This window comes from Thamnophis elegans, chromosome 1 (assembly GCF_009769535.1).
Source record: "Thamnophis elegans isolate rThaEle1 chromosome 1, rThaEle1.pri, whole genome shotgun sequence".
NCBI classification, from domain to species: domain Eukaryota; kingdom Metazoa; phylum Chordata; class Lepidosauria; order Squamata; family Colubridae; genus Thamnophis; species Thamnophis elegans.
The window spans coordinates 175,591,851-175,612,740 of NC_045541.1; the positions used below are offsets into that span (position 1 = coordinate 175,591,851).

At 46.4% G+C, this 20,890-nt stretch overlaps 1 long non-coding RNA gene across 1 annotated transcript in view; it reads left to right on the top strand.

The window, feature by feature from the left end:
- Nucleotides 1-234: 234 nt before the first annotated feature.
- LOC116512596 overlaps nt 235-20,890 on the top strand; it is a 60,710-nt gene continuing 40,054 nt past the window's right edge. Inside the window, exon 1 of the long non-coding RNA XR_004255905.1 lies at nt 235-418. This is a non-coding gene — a long non-coding RNA (uncharacterized LOC116512596). The remainder of the gene's footprint in view (nt 419-20,890) is intronic.

Here is a 20,890-nt window from a genome sequence, read left to right on the forward strand (position 1 = left end):
AAAGGGTCCCCCACCCCGTTTTGAGGTGGGGGGGAGCTCCACTCATCCTGTCGATTGGGAACCAGGCATCCGGGTTGCGCGTGCGTCAGCTGGACTCTCTCACCTTGGGCGGGCGCGCCCCTCATTGGAGAACTCGAGGCTACGTCCGTGCATCAGCACTCAGCGCTTTGGGGGGGAGAACCGGAAGTCGTCGTAGTTATCGGGCTTTCCCCTTCGCCTCTCCCCGATCCGGAAGTCCGCGTGAGTTTCAAGATGGCGGCCGCAAACCCGGAAGTTGGTCAAGGCCGAAGTTGTCGCCGCCGAGCTCGAAGCCGGCAGCCTTAAGTCCGCCGCCGCCGCCGCTGCCTCGCGGCCTTTGGTTCTCCCTCCCCCGGCTGAGGGTCCCTGTTGGTGTGTTGGGGGAGAGCGCGAAGACCAGGTGAGCGGGACCCCCTCCCTCCTGCGGACCCCTCCCTTCAATGACCTCACGAGCCCCCTCCCACCGGAGCCCCCCTCCTCTCTTCTGGCGGAATGGGGTCCCTCGCCTCAGGAGAAGAAGCCCCTCCTCTTAAGAGACTCCCCCTCTATTTGACCCCCTCTTCTGTGAGTTTCGGAGAAGGCGGGAGGCCTCCCCTTTAGAGCCGCTGAAATTGGGGAGGGGGTTTGCCCTGCGCCCCTCCAACCTCCTCTGGCTCCTGGCTCGCTCCTTGGCCGCTGACCCCGGGGGAAACCCTTCACTCCCCACTTCATGATGGGGTTCCCACTCGGAGGCTCCTGTCTCCTCCAGGCTGCCAGGCAAAGTCCCGGCTGAGAAAAGGAAGTTTTGGGGGAGGGGGTTCAGTTGCCCCTCCAAAAAAAGAGTCAGTAACAGTAACGATTGGAAGGGACCTTGGAGGTCATCTAGCCCAACCCCCTGCTCACGCAGGAGTCCTGTACTAGGGGGGATTCGAACCGCCGACCTTTCTGATCGACAAGCACCTAGTTAGGAAGAGTCGTCCAACCTGTGGCACACTTTCAATCCCCTGCTCAAAAGTTTGTGTGGGGACTACAGTTCCCACCCACCCCGCCCAGCATGGGATTTATCCAACTCCCCGTCCCCATATGTTTTGTGTGGGAGGGGGGGAAAGGAGATTGTGTTGTGTTTTTTTGGGGGTGGGGGAAAAAACAAGCCAATGTTGTTTTTTAAAGAAGGATCCAGTTCTTTGGGGCAGGCCTGGGAATAGGTCTGGGATCCCCTTAGTGCAGTGGTTCCCAAGGGGGGGCAACTTGATTTCTAATGGGGGCAAATTGAACCTTGTTTAAACTAAGTTGATGGCCTTTTAGGCTTCCTCCGCGTAAGTAGAGTTTACTTTTTGAGTAAAGTAAGAATTATATGTGAGGGAGGGGCACATTTTAGAGATGCTTAGGTGGGGAACCACTGGTTTAGTCCAACCTGTCATACGCTTTCAATCCCCTGCTGAAAAGTTTGTGCGGGACTACAGTTCCCACTATCCCCACCCAGCGTGGGAGTTGTAGTCCAACTCCCCCTCCCCATATGTTTGTGTGGGAGGGGGAGGAAAGGAGATTGTGTCATTTTGGGGTTGGGGGAAGGCAAGCCAAAAGTTGTTTTTTTAGAAGGCTTCTTTGGGGCAGGGCTGGGAATAGGTCTGGGTTCCCCTTAGTGAGATTGGGGGGGTTCCTTCCCTTCTTTGCCCGGGGTTGACTCTCCCTCTTCCTTCCTGCAAGCATCAAATAGGGGGAAAGCAGACTCCCCCCCCCCCCCCCGCTGCTTTACTTCCTTCCTTCCTGTTGTCACCTCCTGATGGGACAGTGGCAAAAGCGAGTGGCAAAAGCAGCACCTCTTCAAAGCGACACATAACGACAACTTTAATAAGGTTGTAAGAAGAGCAAGAGTGCTGGATCAGGCTTGGATCGAGTCTTGGATTCTGTCCCCAGATCTTTTGGCGAGGCCATCTTCCTGTTCCAGCTCTTAGCAAGGGGAATGTAGAGTATGTGGGCTGAGATGTTAAAGAGTTAATGGAAAGCCAAAATGATTAGGCTGGCCTGGAAGCCAGCAGCTTTCCCACCTCCATATCCGTCATTAGATTCCTTGTGCAATAGCAAATTCTGCGGTTTAGGACATTTTCTCTGGGAGGAAAAAATAAAGGCTCTTTTTCTTTTCATTCTTGAAATTTCTCATCATGCAATTTGTTGGACAACCCTGTTGGATTTTAGCTTGCCCAGGCAGGAATACTATAGCCCTTTCTCTGTCTCTCGTTTACCAATCCTATTTTCCTCTCTTCCTGCGCTAACTTCTGGGACCTTGAGGGCACATTTGCTTCCTCGTTCTTTCTTCCTCTTCAGGTAGGTTTTAAGAAAAGGATTTGGGGAAGCAGAACCTTCTGTTCCTCTTCAACTTTTCCCAGCTTGGCACAGTCACCATATGTTGAACTGAAGGCAGGACCAGAAGCAATGGATGGAAACTAATCAAGAGAAGCAACCTAGAACTAAGGAGAAAATTCCTGACAGTTAGAACAATTAATCAGTGGAACAGAAGTTGCCTCCAAAAGTTGTGCATGCTCCAGCACTGGATGTTTTTAAGAAGAGATTGGACAGCCATTTGTCTGAAATGGTATAGGTTTTCCTGCTTGAGCAGGGGTTGGACTAGAAGACCTCCAAAGTCCCTTCCAACTCTGTTATTCTGAATTTCCCAGGATCCCCCTGACCTTGGTTGCTGGGACATTATGGCCTACTTGTATTCTGAGGCTGCCTGATTGAACTGTTTTGCCCCTGCAGTGTGCCAAATAAATTATTTGACCACCTTGAGGCTGTATTCCAGTTCAATATCCCTTTCTAAAATGTTCAGTTTTCTGTGGAATCTTCCTTGTCTTACCTGAAGATAATATAATTCTTTATAGCACTGACTTTAATGCTGTATAACTGTGGTGCATCCTCGCTGTATCTGGAGGACTGATTGTGATAGAGTCCCCTTCATCCTCAGATCTCCTGGGAAGGAGATAATCTTTCTGGGTTACAACACTTCAGGGGATGTTTGCTGGGATAATTATGTGTATCTGTGTGTGTGAAGAAAGCATTTCTCCATTCCTGAGCAGAGGTCTTTGCTCCACTTAATTGAAAGGATAAGGAAGTGAATGAAATCATAGAAAACGGCTCCTTATCTTTCCCAGTTTCTCTCTTGCCTGTGTTTCACCCTTGAGGCTTATTCATTTTGGGAATAAGGGGTTTTTTGTTGGATGGATTGTGTGGGCAGGTTTCTGAGTTTGTAGAAATAACTATTCCTGCTTTTTCAAAGTTTAGTTCTGTCAAGTTATTTTTGAAAACAAAGAAAACAGCCTACTTTGCTACTGCTGCTGCTTCATCTTCTTTTGCGTTTTGGATTGCATTTTTTTTTGCTGCTGGATTGGTGGTATCCAGATGTTTCTGAATTACAGCACCCGGTAGAGACTCAGTTGGCGTGGCTAAAGTGACTAATGGCAAAGTCTGTTGGAAATTGTCGCCCGGCGACAATTTAAAGGTCATCCATTGCTAACATGGGGATGGAAACTTTTGTGTCTTGCTAAGGTGTGGCGTCTCTGCTTTCCTACCTGGTCGCTGATTAAGGAGGAGACCATTTCTGATGGAACGCAATCAGGGCCACACCTGTTTTCAAAAGAAAGGCTTGTCTCAAGAGGCATTGGGAAAAATTCCATGTTGGCCTTGATTCATTGGCCTGATAGGTAGAAATGGGAAAAGTTCTTCCTTCTTTTCCAACACCTTCCAATTCATTACTGTTGGTATTTTCTTGCACACTATGAAAGGTGAAGATTTTACAGGTGGTCCTCAATTTACAACCATGCTGAGCCGAGGTGGTGCAGTGGTTACAATGCAGTACTGCAGGCTACTTCTGCTGCCTGCTCCTGCAGTTTGCCAGTTCGAATCTCACCAGGCTCAAGGGTGACTCATCCTTCCATCCTTCCCAGGTAGGTAAAATGAGGACGAAGATTGTTGGCAATGGGCCGACTCTGTAAACCGCTTTAGAGAAAGCACTTGAAGCGATATATAAGTCTAAAGCTGCTATTGCTATTCGTTTAATGGCCATTTGAAGTTACAACCGCACAGGAGGGGAAAAAAGGCACTTATGACCATCTTTGGTTACAACATAGATCTAGTGGATTGGGAAAGAATTTGGAACACAAATTATAAACTAACACGATCAGCAGCACTTAAAGAAAATATATACAAAATGTTTTATCGTTGGCATTTATCACCAACAAGATTGGCTAAAATGTACCCAAACATGAAGCCGACCTGCTGGAAGTGTAAAAAAGTACAAGGGACTTATTATCACATATGGTGGACCTGCCTGGAAAGGCAAAAATATTGGACAAAAATTTGGAAATGGGTGCAAGAAATTACAGGAGAACAGATAAAATACAAATCCGAAATCTTTCTACTGGGAATGATCAAAGGAAAATACACAAAGAAAATTAAGTACATTAACACATCTGCTAACTACAGCCAGAATAGCATTTGCCCAATGCTGGAAACAAAATAATACCCCCTTGGACGAATTAATGATTAAAAAAAACTTTGGATTGTGCAGAGATGGACAAATTAACACTGAAATTAAAAGATAAAGAAGAGTCGGAATATTATGAAATTTGGAACAATTGGTACAAATGGCTGCAAAACAAGAATAAAATTAATTAAGCCAAAAAACAATATATAAATATATATAGAACTGTGTATAAAGGTGTGTAAATATAGAAGCGAAATATGATATACGTGTACAGATATGATGACATAACAATGTTGATATAATGACTATTAGGTGTTGTAGAAGGGAAAAGATAATAAAAAAATCTGCTAAAAAAAAGAGAAAGCACTTGAAGCGATATATAAGTCTAAAGCTGCTATTGCTATTCGTTTAATGGCCATTTGAAGTTACAACCGCACAGGAGGGGGAAAAAAAGGCACTTATGACCATCTTTCACACTTCCAATTGTTGCAGCATCCCCATGATCATTTGATCAAAATTGACCGTTTTGATCAAAAGAAAAGAATATAAGTACTTTTGTTGCTACTGCTACATGGAAACCATTTCTGGACTTTGTGCTTGAGGCAAAGGGGGTGGGTGGGAGGATGAAACTTTGATTTTACTGATTAGATTGATTTGTTGTTATAGAAATGGCTAGTTTGTATTATTATGGAAAAGGAAAAAGTTGTGGTTTGATGTGAATGCTTTATTCTGCTGCAACTAAGAGGGTTGGAAGACAACATTTTTTTTCCTTTCTCCCCTCCTCACTTTTCTTTCCCTTTCTTCTCCTCCCCACTATGTCCTACTCCTTGCTTCTGTATTTTTGTATTTTTCTCTATAACCTTAATAAACTGTTTTATTAAAAAAAAATCTGAAGGCTTGGCAACTGGTGTGCATTTATGACGGGTGCAGTGCCCTGGGGTCGAGCGATCCTCTTTCGCGACCTTCTGACAAGCAAAGGCAATGGGGAAGCCAGATTCACTTAAGAATAGGTTTACTACCTTAAACACAGTGATTCACTTAACAACTGTGGCAAAAAAAAGGGGCGGCAAAATGGGTCAACACTCACTTAACAACTCCCTTGCTTAGCAACGGAAACTTTGGACTCCGTTGTAGTCGTAAGTCGAGGACTGCCTGTACTACGCTGTGATTGTTAAGCAAACCAGTGGAAGCGGTTTTTGCCAAGAACTGGAAGTAAATGCTGATGTTTGGTAATCATAACAAGAGCCTCGAGTGGCGCAGTGGTTAGAGTGCAGTACTGCAGGCTACTTCAGCTGACTACAGTTCTGCAGTTCGGCTGTTCAAATCTCACCGGCTCAGGGTTGACTCAGCCTTCCATCCTTCCGAGGTGGGTAAAATGAGGACCCGGATTGTTGTTGGGGGCGATATGCTGACTCTGTAAACCGCTTAGAGAGGGCTGAAAGCCCTATCAAGCGGTATATAAGTCTAACTGCTATTGCTATTCAGCTGACTGCTAGCTGCAGTTCGGTAGTTAAAATCTCACTGACTCAAGGTTGACTCAGCCTTCCATCCTTCCGAGGTGGATAAAATGAGGACCCAGACTGTTGGGGGCAAGAGACTGACTCTGTAAACCGCTGTGAAGCCCTATGAAGCGGCATATAAGTCTTAAGTGCTATTGCTATGACCGTCCTACATGCAGTGGTCGCGTAACTGTGGGGGCAGGACAACCATTTGTAACTTCGCACCTACGTCGTAAATACCCCCAGGGAGGTCTGTTGTAACTGGTCACTAAACTAGGGGTCTCTAACCTTGGCCACTTTAAAGCCTGGCGGACGGGGGAATTCTGGGAGTTGAAGTTCGCCAGGCTTAAAGTGGCCAAGGTTGAAGACCCCTGAACTAAACCACTGGTTGTAAGCGTGAGGATTACCTGGATTGGCTTACCTGTGTTTTCCCCATTTCAGATCCTTTTATTTCTGTTTGCCCCCTTTTCGCCTTTAAAAAAAACAAACCATTGTTGAGTTCCAATGAAAATCTCAGGGAATACCCAGGAGGTTGAATGATCTGAGTCACTTCCTGGAGTTATCTTCAGGCCGCCTAGGGCCAGGAGGGCGTGACTTGGGTGGGGCAGTTGATTTTTTGTGTGTGCAGGTAACATCAGGGCAATGGAACTTAAGGCTCTGGGAAAGTGTGCTCTGGATGCTGACCGATTCCTCAGTTGCTTTGGTATGCTTTGGCGTGGGTAGTTCACTTTTATTTATTAGTAAAGGAGAGGAACAGATGTTGCTCCAGTTTTGCCTCTCAGCCTGTAAATTCCCAGCATAACAGGCCAAGGGATAGTGTGGTTCAGTGCCTACATCTGCGTTGAGAGCATAAAATCAGGTTATGGTGGATTAGAACTAATTATTTTCTCTAGGAGCTGTTATATACAGGTAGTCCTCGAGTTAACAATAATTCGTTTAGGGATCGTTTCAAGTTGCAACAGCACTGAAAAATAGCAATAGCACTTAAGACTTATATACTGCTTCATGGTACTTTTACAGCTCTCTCTAAGTGGTTTACAGAGTCAGCATATTTGCCCCCAACAATCTGGCTCTTTGTTTTTTCCACCTCGGAAGGATGGAAGGCTGAGTCAACCTTGAGCCTGGTGGGATTTGAACTGCCAAATGGCAGCTAGCTGTCAGCTGAAGTAGCCTGCAGTACTGCACTCTTAACCACTGCGCCACCTTGAAGTGAATGATGACCGTTTTTCACACTTAGGACCGTCGCAGCATCTCCATGGTGACATCATCGCTTGGCAGCTGACTCATATTTATGACAATTGTAGTATCCTGGGGTCATGTGATCACTTTTTGCATCCTTCCGACAAGCAAAGTCAGTGGGGGAAGCCAGATTCACTTAACAACCGTGTCACTAATTTTAACCACTGCAGTGTTTCACTTAACAGCTGCTCAAAGAAAAGGTTATGAAAAGAGGCAAAATTCAAGCGTCTCGCTTAGCAACAGAAGCGTTGGGCTCAATTGTGGTACGTTGAGCATTACTTGTACCATACTATGTTTCCAGCAACAGGCCACCATATCTTATTTTATTTCTACTTTATTATATTTTATTAGATTTACGTGCTGCCCATTTCATCTAGAAGCGACTCCGGGCCTCACCTCTTAAATCGATCCATTAGATATCTAGCATTCCCCCTCCCCCTTTTCAATTTGTGTGTGAATTTCCTTTTCAACTCTGCTGTTTGGTGGTTTCTAAAAACATTTGGCTGGCTTCATCTATGCTCAGAAGCTAAATAGGGCCTGGCTTGGTTAGTGGTTGGAAGGGAGGCCATCCGAAAATGACCAACCAGTCGACTAAACTACAAAGTCAGGGAAAAAACACACATTTTAAAAGAGAAAATAAAACCCCTCACATTTTACCAAATAAACTACACGAAATCTCCAGGAATTGGATTGACTCATAGGAGACTTGACAAAAAGGAAAAGGCAAGCATTAATTTAGTGATCTAGAACTGATCCAGATGCTCGGGTTAGCTGTTCAGCCTTTCCCTCCTTAATGGGTTTTTGGATGGTATATGGAGCAAAGTGAAGAAAACTTTGGGAGAGCATCTGAGAAATGGAAAACAAAGTGCTTTGGGCATCCCATATGATGTTTTGAAGGAAACCATGCAATTGGCCTGATGAAAAAGAAAAAAACTTCATTTGGAAGTAAAAATAGAATAACAGATTTGGGAGGAAACTTCGAGGTCTTCTAGTCCAACCCCCTGCTTAGGCAGGAAACCCAACACCACTTCAGACAAATGGTTATCTAACATTATCTTAAAAAACTTCCAGCGTTGGAGCATTCACAACTTCTGGAGGCAAGTTGTTCCACTGATTAATTGTTCTCTCTGTCATGAAATTTCCCCTAAGTTGCTTCTCCCCTTGATTAGTTTCCACCCATTGCTTCTTGTCCTGCCTTCAGGTGCTTTGGAGAATAGCATGACTCCCTCCTCTTTGTGGCAACCCCTGAGATATTGGAAGACTGCTATCATGTCACTCTTAGACCTTATTTTCATTAAACTAGACATACCCAATTCCTGCAATCTTCTAAAGCAGTGGTTCTCAACCTTCCTAATACCGCAACCCTTTAATACAGTTCCTCATGTTGTGGTGACCCCCCCAACCATAAAATTGTTTTATGTTTTCCGTATTTTTTCAAAAATATGTGTTTTCCGATGGTCTTAGGCGACCCCTGTGAAAGGGTTTTTCAACCCCCAAAGGGGTCCCGACCCACAGGTTGAGAACCACTGTTCTAAAGTAATACAATACAATACAATAGCAGAGTTGGAAGGGACCCTGGAGGTCTTCTAGTCCAACCCCCTGCCTAGGTAGGAAACCCTATACCGTTCCAGAGAAATGGTTATCCAACATCTTCTGGAGGGAAGCTGTTCTATTGATTAATTGTTCTCACTGTCAGGAAATTTCTCCTCAGTTCTAAGTTGCTTCTCTCCTTGATTAGTTTCCACACATTGCTTCTTGTTCTACCCTCAGGTGCTTTGGACAATAGATTGACTCCCTCTTCTTTGTGGCAATCCCTGAGATATTGGAATTCTGCTATCATGTCTCCCCTAGTCCTTCTTTTCATTAAACTAGATATACCCAGTTCCTGCAATGATTCTTCATATGTTTTAGCCTCCAGTCCCCTCATCCTCTTTGCTGCTCCTCTCTGCACTCTTTCTAGAGTCTCCACATCTTTTCTACCTCGTGGCGACCAAAACTGAATGCCGTATTCCAAGTGTGACCTCACGAAGGCCTTATAAAGTGGTATTAACACTTCACGTGATCTTGATTCTATCCCTCTGTTGACGCAGCCTAGAACTGTGTTGGCTTTTTTGGTGGCTGCTGCACACGGCTGGCTCCTATTTAAATGGTTGTCCACTAGGACTAAGTTGTCCACTAAGTAGTTGGAGGTACTTTAATTTGGCTTCAACCAGTCAGTGGGTTATTAGATTCAATGGCCTAATGCTCTCCTTCCAGTTCTGTGGTTGTGTTCCTGCCACACACTGAAGCACTGGCTACTTTATCTTGCTTTAGCCTAATGCAGGCTAGCCTGCTGGTCCAGGTAGTTCAGGTTGGCAACGTTAAGACTTGTGGACTTCAACTCCCAGAATTCCTCAGCCAGCTTGTCTTAAAAGTTTGGAGACCCCAGGCCTAATGTGTTGTTTGAACCCAAAAAGGTGACTTTACGTTTCAGTATATTGTGTGAATCCAGAAAATTGGGTCAACTGAACCATGATTGAGTTAAACTTGGGTAAATGACTCATTTGGTTACTGAATTTACTTAGCACATTTGGAAAGTTTTGAATTGGGTTATTCAATTAAATCAATATTCTGGGTTCAGGCTACACACTGTAGTGGAGGCTAATAATGACTTACTTCCTTCCTTCCTTCCTTCCTTCCTTCCTTCCTTCCCAAGCTACCTACCCCAATTTTGTGCTTTTTCCTCTTTTCCTTCTATGTCAAAACTCAGTCCTAGACTATTTTTTAGTTTACAAAATTTATATGTCCCAACACAGGTCAACACCTGGCCAACCATATCTGGATCCAGAAGCTAAGCAGGGCTGGCCTTGGTTAATGCTTGGATGGGCTACAACTAGTGAATATAACTGAAACCTCGACTGGGCGGGGTGGGCGGGGGGGAGTCAGCCCCAAAGGCTGCAAAAGCAAATTATTTCCATGCCAAGAAAAAGTGGGGTTTTGTCGGAGGAATCAAGTTTGACTTGCGGGCATCTGTAGCTTTACTTCACTTTGAATGCAGTGCTGTATCCTCATAGTAGTTTTGGGAGGTGATGTAAGCCAGTGATGTCTAACCTTTTTGTTGTCACGTGCCGAAAGTGCGTGCGTGCGTGACAGTGTGCGTGTACACCCACAGCCATAATGCAATGTGCACACGACCCTCCCGCCCCCACTGCGCATGCACATGTGACCCCTCCCCACCGCACTCCCCCATCCCTACGCATGCGCACATGACCCTCCCCTGTGCCCCGTTTTGGGTCTTGTAGGCCTCCCTGCAGCTTCCTGGGAGGAAAAACACCCTGCGGGGGAGGCTGTCCTGTTCCCCCCAGCCCCATGCGTGCGCGTGCGTATCTTGCATAGACCCCGCCCCTATGCATGCGCGGCAGAGAAAATCATCTGGCCGCCGGGAGGCACCTGCGCCTGTGTGGTAGAGCTGAGCTGGGGCGACGCCCCGCGTGCCAGGAAAGTGGGCCCTGCATGCCACAGGTTCTCCATCATGGATGTAAGCTGTATATGGGAAGTAAAAAAAAAAAAAGACTCACATCTCCTCCGTGACCCGTCAAAACCGCGGTCCACTAAAGCGCGCCCGATTAAAGCGCGTACCTGACGTCATCAGCAGCGTGACAAATACGACCGCGGATAAAAAAGGGCGCTTTAAAAAGCGCTTTTACAGCAAGCCGATTCACATAAAGGTAAGGGTTAGGTTTAGGGTTAGGGTTAGGTTTAGGGTTACGTTAAGCGTTAGGGTTAGGTTTAGGGTTAGGTTAAGGGTTAGCGTTAGGTTTAACGTTAGGTTAAGGGTTAGGTATAGGGTTAGGTTTAGGGTTAGGTTAAGGGTTAGGCTTAGGGTTAGGTTTAGGGTTAGGTTAAGGGTTAGGTATAGGGTTAGGTTTAGGGTTAGGTTTAGGGTTAGGTTTAGGGTTAGGTTTGGGGGGGGTTAGGTTTAGATTTACGCGTTAATTTTAAGTTTACTGCTCACAGCGTGCTGTTTTCGTCGCGCTGTGATGACGTCACGTACGCGCTTTCGTCGAGCGCGCTTTAGTCTACCGCGGTTTTGTGGTGGAACCCATCTCCTCACCTGGATTGCTCCATGGATGAAGTTGTCTCCCAAATCAAAAGCACCTTTTTCAACCTGGTGCGCCTTTCCCTGATGTTGGACTACAGGTGCCAAGAATTACAAGCATGGCTACGCTCTCCCAAGCCCTGCTCACAATCACACGCCCTTTAATTGCTTCCCATCTTGACTACGACAGGTAACATCCCCAGCAAAAATATTTCCGGTTTTAACTCAATAAGTTCTTTTATCATCTTTCCCAACCATATCTTTTCATTTTGTCACCTTTTTTGAAGGGCCCCAGAGACATGGTTTTGCCAGCAGGCCTGAGGACCCCAGGGTAATATGGACCCCATCAAGTGGCTGGTTTGATTGTGGTTGCTTGGGGTGAATGGGTGTGTATCGTTTTTTGTGTTGTATTGATTGCATTTTGTCACCCACCTGGAGTCACTGTGAGTGAGTTGGTTGGCCATGTAAACTTTCTTTAAAAAGGTCATTCCCGACTTGCAATCACAATTGTGCCCAACATTTCGGTTTGCCAGTCGAGACAGTTGTGAGTTCTGCTCCATTTTACAATTGTGTGTGTGTGTGTGAGAGAGTTTTGCTCCAACTTTTCTTGCCAAATTGTTAAGTGGATCGTTATGTTTGCCAAGTTGGTGACACGGTTGTTAAGTGAACCTGGCTTCCCCATTGACTTGGCTTGTCGGATGGTCGCAAAAAGGGAATCGCCTGACCCTGGGGACACTACAACCGTCGTAAATATGAGTCAGTTTGCCATGTGTCTGAATTGGATCCCATGACCATGGGGATGCAGCAATGGTCATAAGTGTGAAAAGCAGTCATGTCATTTCCCCCCCCAGTGCCGTCGTAACTTTGAATGGTCACTAAACGAATAGTTGTAAGTGGAAGGACTGTAAATCATAAATAAATGAAGAGGACATGTCCCATTTTTTTAGATGGGGATGTTTTGTTTAAACACTGTACTGTTGAATTTAGATTCTACCGACAAAGAAGGGAGACTAGATCTATTTCAAGCTATTTAAGACTCATCAGCTAGCCATTCCCTCTGGGATTTGAACCTCGGACCACTTGCATATTAGGTAGATGTATTAACCTCTAAGCCATGGGCTCTCCTCACTTTGTCTGCTATATCAGGGGAAAGATTAAGTGTTTTTTTTTAATCAGGGTAACCTGCCTACTCAATTATGAGATGGAGCATACTGCTCCGCTTTCCGAAAATGGAACAGTATGCTCCATCCCATAATTGGGTAGGTCAGGTTGCCCCGATAAAAAGAAAAACACTTAAACACTGTACTGTTGTTTAGTAAGCCTGACTATTCTTATCTATGGAGATTCTCAGTCATCCAGGTCATGGTTCTCCCGGGGATGCTTTTTCAAAAGGCAACTGGACTTTTGAAAAGAAAATCCAGTTGCCTTTTGAAAAAGTTTTTACTTTTTACTTTTACTTTTACCTTTATTTGTATGCCGCCCTTTTCCCTGAGGGGACTCAGGGCGGCTCACAATTCAAAAGGGAGGGGGGAAACAACAAACAGTAAACAATACAGCATATTAAAAGAGAAAAAACGCAACAAAAGCACCTCCAGGACATGTCAGTCTTCTATCATCTTCCTCTTCCTCCTCCTCCTCCTCCTCCTTCTATCATCTTCTTCTTCTTCTTCTTCTTCTTCTTCTTCTTCTTCTTCTTCTTCTTCTTCTTCTTCTTCTTCTTCTTCTTCTATCTTCTTCTGTCTTCTGTCTTCTGTCATTTTCTATCTTCTATGTTCTATTCTATCTATTTTCTATCCTATCCTAACTTATCGTATGTATGTATGTATGTATGTATGTATGTATGTATGTATGTATGTATGTTCCAGCATAACTCTGGAGTGCCTGGAGCAATGTCCCCCTCCAGTGGACCAATGTGGAAGCGCCTGATGGATTTGGGGCAAAGTGCTAGGGTTGTAGACAGGGCGGGAAAGAGGAGCACATGGGAGGGGGAAGGGAGAGGGCAAGAGGGCATGGGAATAAAGGCCCCTCTCAATGGCTCCCTGTCACACAAATGATTCAACGTCTATAAATACCTAGGCAATGCCAGGTTATCAGCTACCGTATATTCCGCCGTATAAGGTGACTGGGCGTATAAGACGACCCCCTAATTTCAGGCGCCCGTGAGCTGACCGAAGGCCTCTGCGCTGCCGGGCTTTCGTAGTTTGAGCTCAGCACCTTCCTCCTCCAGACCGCGAGCCAGACCTTACTAAGCCATCCCAGTGCTCATCCATCCACGTGCCCAGGCGAGGAGCGCCGATTGAAAGGCCGGCATCTGCACTGGTGGCGGCGTGGCTTTTTGCTTGGCGGCATTGCTTTTTCTTTTGTCTTGGTTTTTTGGTATGGCCTTTCTTATACCCGGCGTATAAGCCGACCCCCGATTTTTGAAATAATTTTTATTTTAAAAAGTCGTCTTATACGCCGGAAAATACGGTAGTTCTTATTAAAAGCGAGGTGCTCATGGCGTTCTCCACCACACATTTCTACAACCACAAGCAATTGCAGCCAAACCTCCTCAGACAGAGACGAGCCAAGGGAAGGGCTTATGTGGTTTTGAACCTCTCCCTCCTCTTTTAGCCGTCAAACCGTCAGCCCTGCTATTCTTGCCTCCAGCCTACACAGAACCTGTGAATCTTGCTCAGTTTAGCCCCTGGCAATGGAACGGAGGCATAGATAGAGCAGCAAAACTTGGCAAAGAGTATTTGGCTTCGGGGAGAAAATCATCTCTGCATGACTGAGATATGAATGTATGATTTTCCCAAATATTTCCTCTCGATCCCATGGGGCAAAGATTTAAATAGGGGTGGGGTGGGGGAGACAGGGAGCAGCTTGCAGGCTAGGTCCCCGAAGATTTAGTTCTGCAATCATGTCGTGCGTGTGTGCGAAATCAGTTGACTCTGCAGAAATCCCAGACGCATGCTCCTGAAACGGGGATTGGTATTGTACAGGTAGTCCTCGAGTTACGACCACAATCAAGCAAAAAATTTCCATCGTTAAGCGAGGCGTTTGTTAAGCAAGCTTCTTCCCCCCCCTCCATGTTAATGACCTTCCTTGCCACAGTTGTTAAGTGAATCACTACAACTGAGTTCCTTAACCCGGTTGTTCAATGAATCTGGCTTCTCCATTTGCTTTGCTGATCAGAAGGTCACAAAAAAGGGGTCATGGTCATAAATAGGAGTCAGTTGCCATGCTTCGGAATTGGATCACGTGGGGGTGCCGCAACAATTGTTAAGTGTGAAAAAGGGTCGTAAGTCACTTTTTTCAGTGCTGTTGTAACTTTGAATGGTCACTAAATGAATTGTTGTAAGTCGAGGACTATCCATAGTGGATTCAGGGGTGTGTGGGTAGGGTGATTCACTTTCAGCAGAAGGGGATTCAGAAGGGGAGGTTAGAGATGCCCCCATTCCTGGACTGGGAGGCCTTGCTCGCAATCACTCACACTTTAGTCACAATGTCAGAGGTTCCAAATGACACCCAAAATTGGTTGGATTACTGCAGTGAGCTTTAAACGGGGCTGCCCTGGAAGGCCACTCCAGTTTACAACTGGTCCACAAGTCGATACAACTAGTCCCGGACTTACAACCATTCGTTTCAATGACAGCCCGAAGTTACAGGGCCACTGAAAAAAGCGACTTATGACCAATTTTCACGCTTAACAATCGTTGTAGCATCCTCGTGGTCGCGTGATCAAAATTGGGAGAGGAATAGGAGAAAGGGAAAGGCAGAGGAAGAATGGGAGGGAATGTAAGAGTAGGAAAGAGGGGAGGAATGGGAAGAAGAGGGGAAGGGTAAAGGGGAGGAAGGGGAAGGAGAGAAGGGAAAGGAGAGGAGGAAGGAAGGAAGGAGAGAAGAAAGAGAAGAAAGAGAAGAAAGGGGGGTAGGAAGGAGGGAGGGAAGTAAGGAGGGAAGGAAGGAGAGAAGGAAGGAGGGAAGGAAGGAGAGAATGAGAGAAGAAAGGAGGGAAGGAAGGAGGGAATGTAGGAGAGAAGGAAGGGGGGAAGGAAGGGGGGAAGGAAAGAGGAAAGGAAGGAGAGAAGGAGAAAAGAAAGGGAAGGAAGGAAGGAGGGAAGGAAGGAGAGAAGGAGGGAAGGGGAAGGAGGGAGGGAAGGAAGGGGAGTAGGAGAGAAGAAACGAGGGAAGGAAAGAGGGAGGAGGGAAGAAGAAGTAGGACCGTTGTAAGATAAGATGGATCTATGGGTTGTTAAAAAAGCAATCTTGAAGTATATTGTCAACAGTAGGAAAAATTGTTATAAATACATATTATTAATAACAGTTATGAGATCATATAATTGTGAATGTATATATGAAATTGATAAAAAATAATAATAAATACAAATAAATACAAAAAAAAATTGGGACCCTTGGCAACTGGCTCGCATTTATAACAATTGCATTGTCTTGGGGGGGGGGGTCACATGACCAACCCCCCCCCCCCTTTATGGCTTTCTGACCAGCAAAGTCAATGGGGAATTCGCTTAACAGGCGTGTGGCTAATTTAGCAGCTGCACTGATTCACTTTACAACGGTTGCAAACAAGCCTGCAAAATGAGGCAAAACTCCCGGATCAATTGTCTTGCTTAGCAGGGGAAATTTCCTGCTCAGTTGTAAATGGTGAGTCGAGGATTATATGTGTAACTTGTTATTTAGTGCTCAACCCATGTTGCGTCTTTATTGTGTGAGCTGCGCAGGCTCCTAGTTTCCTTCCGGGTTCACTTCAAGGTGCTGTTATGGGGAATTCTGGGTGTTGAAGTCCACACATCTTAAAAGTTGAAATACAGGTAGTCCTCGCCTTACAACAGCTCATTTAGCGACGGTTCAAAGTTACAGCGGTACTGAAAAGTGTGATTCATGACCATTTTTTCACCGTTACAACCTTTGTAGCATCCCCATGATCATGTGAACAAAATTCAGATGCTTGGCAACCGGTTCATACTTATGGCCGTTCCTGGGCCCCGAGGTCACGCAATCCCCTTTTGCGACCTTTTGACAAGCAAAATCAGTGGGGAAGCGAGATTCACTGAACAACCAAGTTACTAACTTTTCAACGGCAGTGATTCGCTTAACAATCATGGCAAAAAAGACCTGGATATCTGAGAGACCGTCTACTGCTACACACCTCCCAACGTCCGATAAGAACTCACAGGTTAGGTCTCCTCCGGGTGCCGTCTGCCGGACAATGCCGGCTGGCGACCACTCAGGGGAGAGCCTTTTCTGTTGCTGCTCCGGCTCTGTGGAACGAGTTACCAACAGAGATCCGGACCCTCCCCACCCTTGCAGCCTTCCAAAAAGCCACCAAAACCTGGCTGTTCCGGCAGGCCTGGGGTTGCTGATTCAAACCAGGTCAACCCCGAATTAATCCGGATGTATGTTGTCTTTTTAAAATGTTTGTATTGTTTTATGTTCTTCCCCTGTATGTTATTTTATTTTATTCGTACTTGTAAGCCGCCCTGAGTCCCCCCCCCGGGATTGGGTGGCATATAAACCCATTAAATTGCTAAATTGCTAAATCATGAAATGGAGGCAAAACTCGCTTAACAACAGAAATTTTAGGCTCGGTTGTGGCCATTAAGTCGAGGACTAGCTGTATGGAGCAATATATATTGGTGTATTGAATGGTCAGAGATGAAGGGATTGCTTGTCCCTTCTCTCCGATGGTCAAAGTTGAGTCTTGCACACTTTCTGTTTAAATAACTGCTGTCTTGTTGGGTTGGAGGTCCTCCAGGAGTAAAATCCTCCTGGTTCGGCCCAGTTCGGCCGAACCGGTCAGGACAATTGTTGTTGGTCCTGCAAACCAGTAGCCAAAAAAAAAAAAAAAAGCTTCCGAGAATCGCGTGGCTCAGCGATTCTCGTCAGAAGCTTTTCCCCCGCTTTTTAAAGCATTATTTTTCCTGCAGGTTCAGGCAAATAGGCAGGGAAAAATGTTTAAAAAGTGTCTGTGTGTGTGGGAAATTTCTGTGGATTGCGTGGCTCACAGCTGATCCATGCGATGGTCGGAAGAATTTTCTCTCTTTTTTCACTTTTTCAAGCCTTTTCCCCCCTGCCAGTTCCGTGGCACGACATAACCGCGAACGTCAAAAGCGCGCCGACAAAACCGCGGCGCTAAAACCGCGATGTCAAAAGCGCGCCGACAACAGCGCGCCGACAACAGCGCGCCGACAACAGCGCGATTTAAGTTAAGGTAAGGTTTAGGGTTAGGTTTAGGTTTAGGGTTAGGGTTAGGTTTAGGGTTATGTTACAGTGCGCTTCTGTCGGCGCGCTGTTGTCGGCGTGCTTCAGCGCTCATTCGTCTCCGTGGTTTTGACGGCGGGTTTTGTCACCACGCTTTAGTCACACACGCTTTTCTCGTATGCGCATTTGTGGTGGAACCGCCTGTTCGCCTGAACCAGCAGGAAAGAAATGCTTTAAAAAGTGAAAAAAAATTAGCCACACCCACCCAGTCACATGACCTCCCCACCAAGCCCCGCCCACAGAACCGGTGGCCCAAAAAAAAAAAAATAGATTTCACCACTGAGGTCCTCCCATGGCCAAGGGTCACGTTCTAGCTACAGCCGTGCCACAAATAGGGCAGGGAAGCCCATCGCCTCCTGTGTTCAGCTACCATTTTCGCCGGTATTTCCTGAGAAATGAGGAATCCGCTCTTCCTTCCAGCCAGTCAGCAGTTTCGTTGCTTTAGGAGTGTGCTAATCACTCAGCCCTTTCTTCATCCCTTTTTCCTGTTGTGACTCGAAGCCTGTAGAGCAGAGACTGTTCAGAAGCTGAGAGGGATCTCTTCTGACCCAGGCTTCCCGAGAGCAGGAAGCAAACTCCTTGTCCCAGCAAAAAAACCTTTTATTAATTTAATGTGAGTTCTGCTCATTTACATCCAGCAAAGTCTTTCAAGGGAGGATTTACGGTCACAGACCTTATCTGGCTTGGGGAGCTGCATGGATGATGTCTGCAAAACTTGGCAATGAGTCTCGGAGAGTCACGAACCAATTAAGGGAACTAATTGTCTCCTGCAAACTCCACTCCCCTTTCGCTCCTCTTATTTCTTCTGGGAGGGGCCATTCATCGTCCACCTGTGGCCTTCCTCTCAAGTCGACCCCTGTTCTTCAGCTGTTTCCTTCGTCTGGCAACTCTGCGCATGCGCACACTGGGAACAGGCTCCAGCTGTTCTTCTGCCTCACTTGTCTCCGACTCTGAAGGCAGCTGATAACTGTCGGATGGCCCTGGCCTCCTCTCTGCCTCCGACACAGAGCCCTCATCAGAGCCTTCCCCAGACTCCAGGACTGGCCCATCTTCCTCCCCAACCTCCTCACTGTCTGAATCTGCTGCCAACTCCACTGGTGGGTCACAATAGGATCTGATTACATCATTGTAAGGCCACGCTTGGAATACGGCATTCAGTTTTGGTCACCACGATGTAGAAAAGATGTGGAGACTCTAGAAAGAGTGCAGAGAAGAGCAACAAAGAGGATTAGGGGACTGGAGGCCAAAACATATGAAGAACGGTTGCAGGAACTGGGTATGCCTAGTTTAATGAAAAGAGGGACTAGAGGAGATATGTTAGCAGTCTTCCAGTATCTCAGGGGCTGCCACAAAGAAGAAGGGATCAAACTATTCTCCAAGGCACCTGAGGGCAGCACAAGAAGCAATGGGTAGAAACTAATCAAGGAGAGAAGCAACTTAGAACTAAGGAGAAATTTCCTTACAGTTAGAATAAATAATCAGTGGAACAACTTTCCTCCAGAACTTGTGAATGCTCCAACGCTGGAAGTCTTTAAGACGATGTTGGATAGCCATTTGTCTGAAGTGGTGTAGGGCCGTGATGGCAAATCTATGGCACGCATGCCACAGGTGGCATGCAAAGCCATTTGTCAGGGCATGGAAGACATCGTGTGTGTGCTGGCCAGCTGACTTCGGCCTTCTTTTGAGGCCGCCATTTTCCGCCCTCTGGAGGCTTCCTTGAAGCCTCCGGAGTGCGAAAAACCGGCCTTTTGGGCAAACCGGAAGTTCAGGAACGTACTTCCGGTTTGCTCGTAGGGCCAGTTTTAGCCCTCCGGGACGTTCAGGGAAGCCTCCTGAAGGCCCCTGAAGGCTAAAACCTTCCCGAAGTTGCGGTTTGCCCATAGGTGTGGTTTTTCGCACTCCGGATGCTTCAGGGAAGCTCCTGAAGCCTCCGGAGGGCCTCTCAGGAGGAGGGCGGGGGAGACTGTTTTCGCCCTCCCCAGGCTCCTATAAAGCCTCTGGAGCCTGGGGAGGCCAAAAAAAGCATGCCAAAAATGGCTGGGTAAGTGCTGGACATGCACGCATGCATGCTGCCGTCATGCACATAACATTATGGGTGTGGCACACCCGTGCACGACCCCCATGTGCTCCTCCTGCTTTTGGCACGCGAACCAAAAAAGGTTTGCCATCACTGGTGTAGGGTTTCTTGCCTAAGCAGGGGTTTGGACTCGAAGACCTCCAAGGTCCCCTCCAACTCTGTTATTCTACTCTATTCATTGTGGCTGCCATCTTGATTTTTTTAAAACTCCTTTGGGAAGTGGAGGGAAAGCTCAAAACAGCCCGTGTGGCTCCATTTCTGCTGATCAGGGAACACCAGGCAACACGGTGCACGAAACATCTTGCGTGTCTTTTTAGGCTCTGCAAGTCGCAGTTGTGAAAAATTAACTCGGGGATGAGAAATCTCGTTTTAAGTCTGATTTATCTCGTTCGGCGATAAATTCTAAGCCTCTCCGTTCCAGAATTGCTCATTTCGTGCAAATTTTTAACGTCAGTGAATTGGCGTATGAGTTAATTAGGTGGGGAAGTTGTTCGGGATTTATGCTGCCGATAAAAAAAAAGTGGCTTTCGATGGTTGGCAATCGATGTTAATCTTCCTAGGAAGTTTGTGGTTTTTTCTGGAAATGGAGCCGTTTGCTGAGGACGGAGGGGTTCCTTTAAACAGCTCAGCCTTCTGGATAGAAAACTGTAATGTAAGGACAATGATCGCTCTGTTGGCTGAAAAGTGGGAAAGGCCCTGGTTATCAGGGAGGTAACCTCAGCTTTACTGGTAGTCCTTGACTTAGTGACAGTTATTAAGTGAGTTTTGCTCCATTTCACAACCTTTAACAGATTAACAGAGTGGGAAGGGACCTTGTAGGTCATCTAGTCCAACCCCCTGCCCGAGCAGGAAACCCTACACCATTTCTGACAGATGGCAGTCCAGTCTCTTCTTGAAAACCTCCAGTGATGAAGCTCCCACAACTTCTGAAGGTAGAAATGTTCCATGGGTTGATTGTTCTCACTACTGTCAGAAAATTTCTCCTTATTTCCAGGTTGAATCTCTCCATCCGTTGTTCCTTGTCTGGCCTTCAGGTGCTTTGGAAAATAGCTTGACCCCCCTCCTCTCTGTGGCAGCCCCTCAGATATTCGAAGACTGCTATCCTCTCTCCCCTGGTCCTCCTCTTCACTTAGACTAGCCATGCCCAGTTCCTGCAACCATTCTTCATATATTTTAGATGAATTCCCACACTTGTTATATTAGTAACACGGTTGCTCAAATGAATCTGGCTTCCCCATTGACTTCACTTGTCAGAA